General features: G+C 40.1%; 1 protein-coding gene across 4 annotated transcripts in view; it reads left to right on the top strand.

The window, feature by feature from the left end:
* Positions 1–9,024, top strand: part of LOC101864309 (kin of IRRE-like protein 2) — a 366,594-nt gene that overhangs the window by 302,014 nt on the left and 55,556 nt on the right. The gene's annotated exons all lie outside the window — the stretch shown is intronic.

Genomic DNA, 9,024 nt, shown 5'->3' with positions numbered 1-9,024 from the left:
CTCTCTCTCTCTCTCTCTGTCTCTCTCTCTTCATCTTTCTCTGTCAGTTTGTCTGTCTGTCTGTCTGTCTGTCTGTCTGTCTGTCTGTCTGTCAGTTTATTTCAACTTCTGTCTAATGTGTCTGTGTGTCTGTCTGTAGATCAATACGTAAAATACATACTATAGAAAGTAAACCTTAAATGCAATTGTATTTTATTCAATTAATTGGTCCCCTCAGAAAAAAGGGATAGAAAGTCACAAAGCTGCATAAAGTCATATGAGCGCAAAGAGGAGGATGTCGACAGAGAAGATCTTACAGGGAATCTGGCTTACTCTATTCACCTCTCTAGCTTCGACAGCACAAAGTCTGCTTCGACTATCAATGTACCCCGGAAAAAATGGGTCACAAGAGTGTGACAAACATACAAAAGAAGTTGGGGAAAAACAACGATAGTAAACATTAGGAAAGAAAAAGCAGCAGTCCCTTGCTGCAGTTCAGGCACAGTTATGAGCACTGCATTGATGAATCAGCCCATCTACAATTACAATTTTTCTGTGCATAAGAACATGGTTAATGTCCCCCATTTGGGAATGTCATAAAGACACTTTAGTCAGTTGCACCACCCGGGGGGGGGAAGGGGGGGTATTTTTCTTCTTGTTTTCAAATATTTTGTTTTATTTGCAACAAATAATGTCATTGGAGAATCGAGCTATAGCAAGATCTAGATTCTGTCTGTAAGGAAATGGGCTTGCAATTGTTCTGATATCATGTACAGACAAGTTTGAGGGTGTTTTCTTTTTACTTTTACAGGTCAAAAGCTGCATGCAAAATTAAACGTCAAGTAACAGTAACTTTAAATTGTCGTTAATAGCAGGGGTCGTGCAAGTGAAGCGTAGCTAGAATATTATGTTAGGAACAAACACAATAGCCTCTTCTCTCAAAAACAAATTGCTGGGAGTGTTTTAAACATTGAATTTCTTTTCAAAGAATGAGAATGGTCTGTAAAGAATAGAAAAATAGTTCTGAAGAACGAATGGAAATGTGATAGACGGACCACACGCCACAGACACAAAAGTACGATCATTGAGCTCGCCTCTATGGCACGGTGGAATCAGGCGCTCGTCAATGTTTGGGCATGTGGAGTTATTGGTATCATCTTAAAGCTTGTTCATTTGTCTTGCTGTCGATGCATCCATTTATCTTGGATACAAGTCTAGATATTAGAATTTAAAAGAGTTGGGGAGGGGGGGGGGGGGTCACCTTGTCTCAGAGGTAATATTTGCAAGAAAATGGCTGCCAATGTTTAGTTATTTCTTATGCTTGAAGGCCCTTTGAAACAGAAAATATTTTTTTTCTCGCCGTTGATTAACATTTTTTCAGTTGAATCCACACAAAAAATGTGTTCTTCAATAGACATAAAAGGTGTGTGTTAAGCCAGTTCTTTAATGGACATAAAAGGTGTTAAGCCAAAAAAAAATCGATTAAAATCCCCAAACCTGCCGCAGTTCTTTCAAGTTCATTATTTTGAAGAGCGCCTGTGTGGGCCAGGAAGGTCGATGAACAACGCACCGTTAGCTCAGTTGGTCTCATCATGGGCTATAACGGGGATGAACGTGTTTCAAATCCCATAGGAGGATGTTATTAAACTTTTGTCCCTTGAAACGTTAAAAAGACGTTAGACTCGTAAAGTGATTATTTAACCAACTCTGACCCTTTGAGAATCCAGGGGTATACAAAAAGATATTGATGAGGAGAAGAAATCTACAACAGCCTTTGTGATGTAGCGATTAGGCGCTCTTTCATATCTCGCAAAAGGCACGAATTCTATTATCGCGTTTTTGGTGATTTTAAAAAAAATCAAGTTTCTGCCTTTCTGCTAGGACACTGACTCCCTATCCACCCTGTTGGTCATGACAGTCTGCCTCCTAAATAATATAAATTGTGTCAATGATAGCGCAAAACACTCCGATCTACATTTCAAAAAGTGAAATCACTAGCATGAAGAAAGTATAGAGATTGAAAATGTAGAAAGAAAACTCATAGGAAATGTGCCCTCTACCCCAACTCAATTTACAACGGAGAGGGGGGGGAATGAAAGAACGGACGTAAAAATAGAAAACAAAAGCACACAATGATATCAAACAAACAAAAAACACCTTTTTTTAATATTGAAAAACTTAAACTTCAGCACACAATTTAAAAAACAGTTTCGGTTAGAGTTGTGAAAAGACAAGTCTTAGTGACGAGTTTGAAAGTTACGAAGATAAAAAAATCCCAAGGAACAACGAACAAAATCGATCACACACCTCTTAGGTAAGCGCCGGGCAATTGAACAGCTATTGTGTGTAATCTCTCGGTGACACTTTATTTGAGCAAAACATTTTTTTAAATGTAAGAGTCTTTTTAAACCCCCATCGACACGATTTAAACCATTTAGGAGGAAGGGTCAACTAAGGGTGAGAGGGAGACAACGTCCCAGCAGTAGGACCAAGATATCCGACTAAAATCAACCCCTACACCGGAATCGAACTCAAATCTTCTGCATGCGACGGTGAACTGCCTAACAGCTACACCACCGACGCCAGTTTGATTTGAGTATCCGGCCACCATACTTGGGTATACATGACATCATTACGCAAGGAGCACGTTCGATTTTTTCCAAGGGCATGTGACAAATTGTGAGTAATGTGTTCCGGCCTCTCAGTCAAGTTTTTGTCCCGGGTTTCTGCAGTGATTGTCACTGCTCTGTTGCTCCAGCTCGATGATGAAAAAGAGGCCGTTGTGCGGGTGATGGATGGGATCGGCGCAGTTGAGGACTTGGGTAATAACAAAGTTCGGCTGGGAATCTGAAGAGAAAGAAAGAGAGAAAAATAAGTGGATCGGTCCAGCTAGCCCAGTTTTTGAAGCCCCTTGGGTGAAGTTTATGTGTCTGGATGCTTATCCAGAAGGATGGTCTGTTTGAGCTTGAATGTCTTTGAAAGTAGAAATCTTTGTACGATCAGGTGGGTTTGAGTGAAGAAAAGAATGGAAAGGAGGGAGGAGAGTGGTAGGGGAAGGAGAACTTAACGGGAAGTAGAAATTATATAATGAAAAAAATAGGCGACCACATAGAAGGAAAGAGGCTCAAGAGATATGGATGTCAAAGGGATAGTTCGATGGACTGATAGAGAGGACACACACACACACACACACACACACACACACACACACACACACACACACACACAAACACACACAGACACACACATACACACACACACTCACATACAAGCACACACACGCAAAGACACACACGTACTTTTTATGTAATAAAGCTTGCGTTACTGTTATGATGTCACTAGGATTAGGCAAATTTGTTTGTGTGTACACTTGAATGAAGTTTTTGGCGGGGTACATCAATCACTGATATCTTGTGTATTTTGTACACTTGCGTTGTGTGTGTGGATCAATCATTGATATCCAACATAAAATGACAAGTAGATATCCTCTTTGAAGGCCAATTACTATGCTTAGAGATATGAATGATCATCTACCAGTTTCGATACCTTACTTCTATCATTTTAAAAACTATTCCATTATTAAAAGGGGGTGGGGCGAGTTAAGGATCAAACCTTCCGCAGGTACGGCTACGACGTCATGTGGAAAAGGGGGGGGGGGGGTCAATTGCATTGCGTCCGAAGGAAGTGAAAGTGACGCTGACCAGCGAACGAACTAATCTCATACTGTATGCTTGCTGGCACAGAACGTTCTCAGGCAAATGCTACAGCTGTGCTGATTGGGCCAGTCGTGGTGAAATCAGGCGCTTGTCAAAATATTATAATCGAAGAAATCGGTATTTTTCGGACAGTTTGTATGTCGTTCAAAAACATTCTTACGTGTGGTTGTTGAAGAAAAACGTTGATAAAAGGCACAAAAATGTACATTTGCAGTTTCCAAGGACTCTTGAGCTATGGAAGTCACCAAACTTTGGCAGCCATTTTCTCGATAATTTTACTTCTGAAACAAGGCGACCCCATCTCCTTCAATCGCAAACATCTCGACTCCTATTCCATATAGATAGATATTTTTTCATCAAATGCAAGGCAAATGAACACCCTTTAAGATTCAATTCATACAATCAATCAATCAATCAATCATTTACTCTTTTTGAGAGTTTCAGTGATAACTTTCATTCTGCAGGGCACAGTCGAAGCTCATCACTCCTGTCCTCCTGGCTCCTTTGATTCCGCTCTGTTCTCGTATTCGTCATATCCTCACTTATTGTTCTCCCCAATATATTGTGTCTCTTGAGGCGTCTAGCGAACGTCCCATATTGTTTTCGTACACGCGTTTCCAGCTAGACATGTTTAAAAATCCATTCTTCTCCTGCTGTCTGAACTTGTAGTTGTCGTCTTTTCAGCGCCTCATTACTTCCTTGCGCAGACAGGTTCTGATATTACTGTCTGTCTCTTTCTGTTTCTCTTTCAAGCGTTTTGTTTCTGTTTTTCTGTCAGGGGTTTTGATGTGATATTTTCCAGAGTGTTTACGTCACGTCTAAGCCTGTCTGAATTCTTACATCATTGCTGATCTTGGTTCCTATAGATAAACAATAATTAACGGTTAAATAAATGAATTTTTATTTTCTCAATGTGTATGTAGGTCTTATCTAACTGACCTGAATTATTGAAGTAGTCACAAATCTTCGTAAATTATGTAACACAAATCGTGTTGGACGGAGAGCCAGAAATGCTCCCATGTGGATTCAGATACGTCTTCTTCTCCGCCTTTCAATACAGTTCGGCCAACCATAGACATTTTTCAGTCAACTCTGTCTACCAACCAACTAACGGGTCTGACTGGGCAGCGGGAAAGTTTATTATACCTCTCCCAGTCCTATAAATTCTTTCCTTTCTCCATCTGTCTTTTTCTATGTTTCCTTCATCGATCGACGTTCATTTTTGTTTATCTCCGCGACCGTCTCGCTCATTCTAAATTATTGTCTCGTGCGTGCTCCTGTTTTCGCCTGAATTCTTTCTCGAAGGTCACTTCCACGTTTGGGGGTTAACGTCCTGCTCTGTTTCACCTGAATTAATCTTTATTTCCGCGCCAAGTTGCTCTAGGAGCAGAATGCGGTCGGTCAAACTCAAGCCTAATACCGGGTGCCTATTTGCACGATCGGGTCTGGTCGGGTTGGTCGGTTTGCTAGTCAGATTGAGAGCACAAAGCAGCTTTCGTGGCCCAAACCGATCGCTCGACTCGTCGCCTCAAAAACAAACACGTTGGTTTTCAGGCGACGAGTCAGGCAATCGACCCGACCCGACCCGACGGCTATTGTCAGAATAAGCATACATGTGTATTGTTCTTCAATGTATGTATCTATATAACTCCAAAGGTCTTGTAAATACATTCCTGCTCGTGGTTGACTGATGCATCTGATGTGATATGTACATTTTGTCAGCTTTACTCCTCTTTTCATATTGAATTTTAATTAGAGTAATATATCATTTAATGTTGTACGTATACCTCCATAATGTGGTTTTACGGTCGTGTTCAGCCAAGGAAAATTTCCCTCTGAGATAATAAAGTATTATCTTATCTTATCTTGTCACATCTGGCTGAGTGAAGTATAGTAGCAGCACCCTTACAGTTCTCGGAAGACGAGCGTGAGAGACTGCACTAAAAGAACACCCCGGCACATCTTATTATATGTGTCACAACGTGATAGAATCAGGCGCTCGTCAATTTTTGGGCATCTGGAGATAATGGTATCATCTGAGAGCTTGTTCATTTGACCATGTTTCAATTTTTTTTTAACAAACAAAACACGCCTGTCTTGAAGGTGAGATATTTGGAATTGAAGGAACTCGGGGTCGTATGGTTTCAGAGTTAAAATAGGCGAGAAAATGGCTGCCAACATTTGGTGATGTCCAAAGCTTGAGAGTCGTTGGAAACTGAAAATGTACATTTGCTGTGTCTTTAATCAGTGCTTTTCAGTAAATCCTCACAGAATGGTTTTAAACGGACATAAAAGGCATATAGCCAAAAAAACAGCAATTAGAAAAAAATTATCAAACTGGAGGAAGAATGCTGATATCTTTGATTTCATTATTTTGTTGAGCGCCTGATTTCATCACGATTCCTCACATATGTATCCGTGTTAGAAAGAATTATTTGTTTCACGATGTGGTGGAATCAGGACCTTGTCATTTTGGGGGGCATGTTGGGCTAGTGGTATCATTTGAGAGCTGATTTATTTGCCTTGCTTCGAATTAAATGAATATCCATTTATCTTGAATATGGCTCAAGATATCTGCTATTGAAGGAAGTGGGGTTGTTTGGTTTCTGTGGTGACACTATCGAGAAAATGGCAGTCAAAGTTTGGTAAATCCAATAGCTAAAGAGTCTTTGAAAACTGAAAAATGACATATTGTACATATTATATGCCTCTAATCAATGTGTTTCAGTAAGATTCACATGGAAATGTATTTTTATATGGACATATAAGAGGTTGAGCAAAAAAAAAAATGAATAAAAATTTACACTTTCAAAAAAATGCCTGTTTCTCCAATTTCTGTATTTTGACGAGCGCCTGTTTTCATCTCGCTGCTTCACATAATAATATTATTCGTCACGACGCAGTAGAATCACGTGCTTGACGATGTTTGGGTATTTAGAGTTTTTAACATAATCTTAAAGCTTGTTCATTTGTCTTGGATTGGCAAAAAAATACCCATGTGTCTTGAAAAGACGTCGAGATTTTTGCGATTGAAGGAAGTGGAGCTCGCCAGGTCTGAGAGGTAAAATTAACAAGAAAATGGCCGCCAAAGTTTGGTGACTTGGAAAGCTTAAGTGCCTTTGGAAACTGAATCTTTTTTCCGTGCCTTTAAAAAAAGTTTTTCTGTAAAATTTACCCTGGAAAGCGTTTCTAAAAAGACATAAAAGGTGTTGAGCTAAAAAAAAGAATTCGAAAAAAATTGTAAAACGCTTATAAAAATGCCGATTTCCTGGATTTCATAGTTTTGACGAACGCCCGACTTCACCACGAGGGGTATGTGTGTGCGTATGTGTGTGTGTGAGTGTGTATGTGTGTGTGTGTTTGTGTGTGTGTGTGTGTGTGTGTGTGTGTGTGAGTGTGTATGTGTGTGTGTTTGTGTGTGTGTGTGTGTATGTGTGTGTGTGTGTGTGTGTGTGTGTGTGTGTGTGTGTATGTGTGTGTTTGTGGCCCTGACCCTAGAAGGCGGGAAGTCAGATGAAAAGTCAAGCTGGCACAGACAGGTCAAACAGCTAGGTGGTGTCCACTGAGCAATGAGTTACGTAGAGAGTTTGTCAGACCACTCATCTCATCTGACAAGATTTGTGGCTTGCCTGTGCGCGACACTCAGACTATGATATAGCATAGATAGCACTCGCGCCCAGTGAATGAGAAAGTGCGAGGCTGCACGAGAAAGTAAGGCTATAATTTTACGGTGTCACAAACAGGAGTATTGTACTCTCCACTTCCAACCTGCTTCCGGGTGAAGGTGAACTAGAACATTGATTAAATCAGGGTGATTAACGGTAAAAACATGTCCGGTCAGTACGTTTAGTTCTTAATTTACAGCTGGAAGTGAATGGTTTGTCTGTTCTTTGCAGGAAGTAACGTGGAACTGAACCAGCAAAGAGAGAAGAAAAACATGAAGAATTGTAAATAGTTTACTTTAAAAATGCAATAATGCCTATGCTATGCATAAAATTAACTTATCTAGGTCAACCCTGCCTTCACAGCGTCAATCTTATCTTTTCTTCACTCTAACCTTAAAAGCCACTGGTCTGCCTTAGGTGTATTTTAAAAAGGAATAAATTGCAAACAAATGAAATAAATAAAATATTATTGAATTATATATATATATATATATATATATATATATATATATATATATATATATATATATATATATATATATATATATATATATATATATGGCTCTTTTCGTCTATGCAGACGGTCAATTTAGCTTAGCTTAAGATGGTCTGAAGGTTTTCTTCTTGCAGCTGCTTGCATGTCAGAGTTATATAAAATAGATAAATATAACATTAAATTAAGAATTTAAAAAGAACGAAAGAAAGAAAACAACGGCTGTTTGAAATTTAAAACCAAACAAACAAAAGTAACAAACATTCAAATATACTTCTTTTCTTTGAGACTGTGGATCATCACCTTTTCCACTCCACATCCCTAAATGACATCAGAGCTACACTTCTCCCTCCAAGACCTAACATTGATAAAACACTCTATGGAACATTACAGCAACTGCAGCAAACCTGCACTTATCACTACATGGCATTGGACAGAAGGGTGAGAGCCCAGATATTGCTGGATCCATAGCATTGTAGGTTATCCTTCGCTGCCGAAGATGATGATGAAATCCTGCAGCTCATATGTGGACGCTCATGTGGTTCTGCAATCCGATCTTGGATGTTAAATGTCTGTTGCAGTGGGGACACTGGAATATCGTGGTTGGGATGGTCGAATTATGTCTCCTCTCTCTTCTGATAGTCAGATTCTCCCTGTAGTAGATATCGCAGTTTCTGCTGGCAAGACGGGCGGCCATGCACAAAGCATTTATTTATGTGGCAGTTCTCTCGAGTTCTTTGGGGGGTAGCCTGTGCAAACTGAAGGTTTCCCTTTAATGTGTCTTTGAAACGCTTTTTTGGTCTCCCGAAATTTCTTTTCAATAACTACAACAGCCACATCCGGCGGTGGCCTCTCTTTGACGAGGATTCAGGGCGGTTGGACTGCCTCACCCGCTACCCAAGAGAGGCGGTGGCCCTGGCGAAGACACGCTCTTCGGGGCTCCAAACATTTCGAACTGATAGCCTACCACACACACACACACACACACACACACACACACACACACACACACACACACACACACATACACACACACACACACACACAACAGCAACAACAATAACAGCAACAACAACAACAAACTACTACAGCAACAACAACAACAGCAACAAAATAGAACAACAGCAGCAACAACAACAGCAACAACAACAGCAACAACAGCAACAACAAC

Source organism: Aplysia californica, unplaced genomic scaffold, assembly GCF_000002075.1.
Source record: "Aplysia californica isolate F4 #8 unplaced genomic scaffold, AplCal3.0 scaffold00294, whole genome shotgun sequence".
In the NCBI taxonomy this organism is placed as follows: Eukaryota; Metazoa; Mollusca; class Gastropoda; order Aplysiida; family Aplysiidae; genus Aplysia; species Aplysia californica.
The sequence above is the reverse complement of the archived record's forward strand: the minus strand, read 5'-3'. Positions and strand labels throughout refer to the sequence as shown.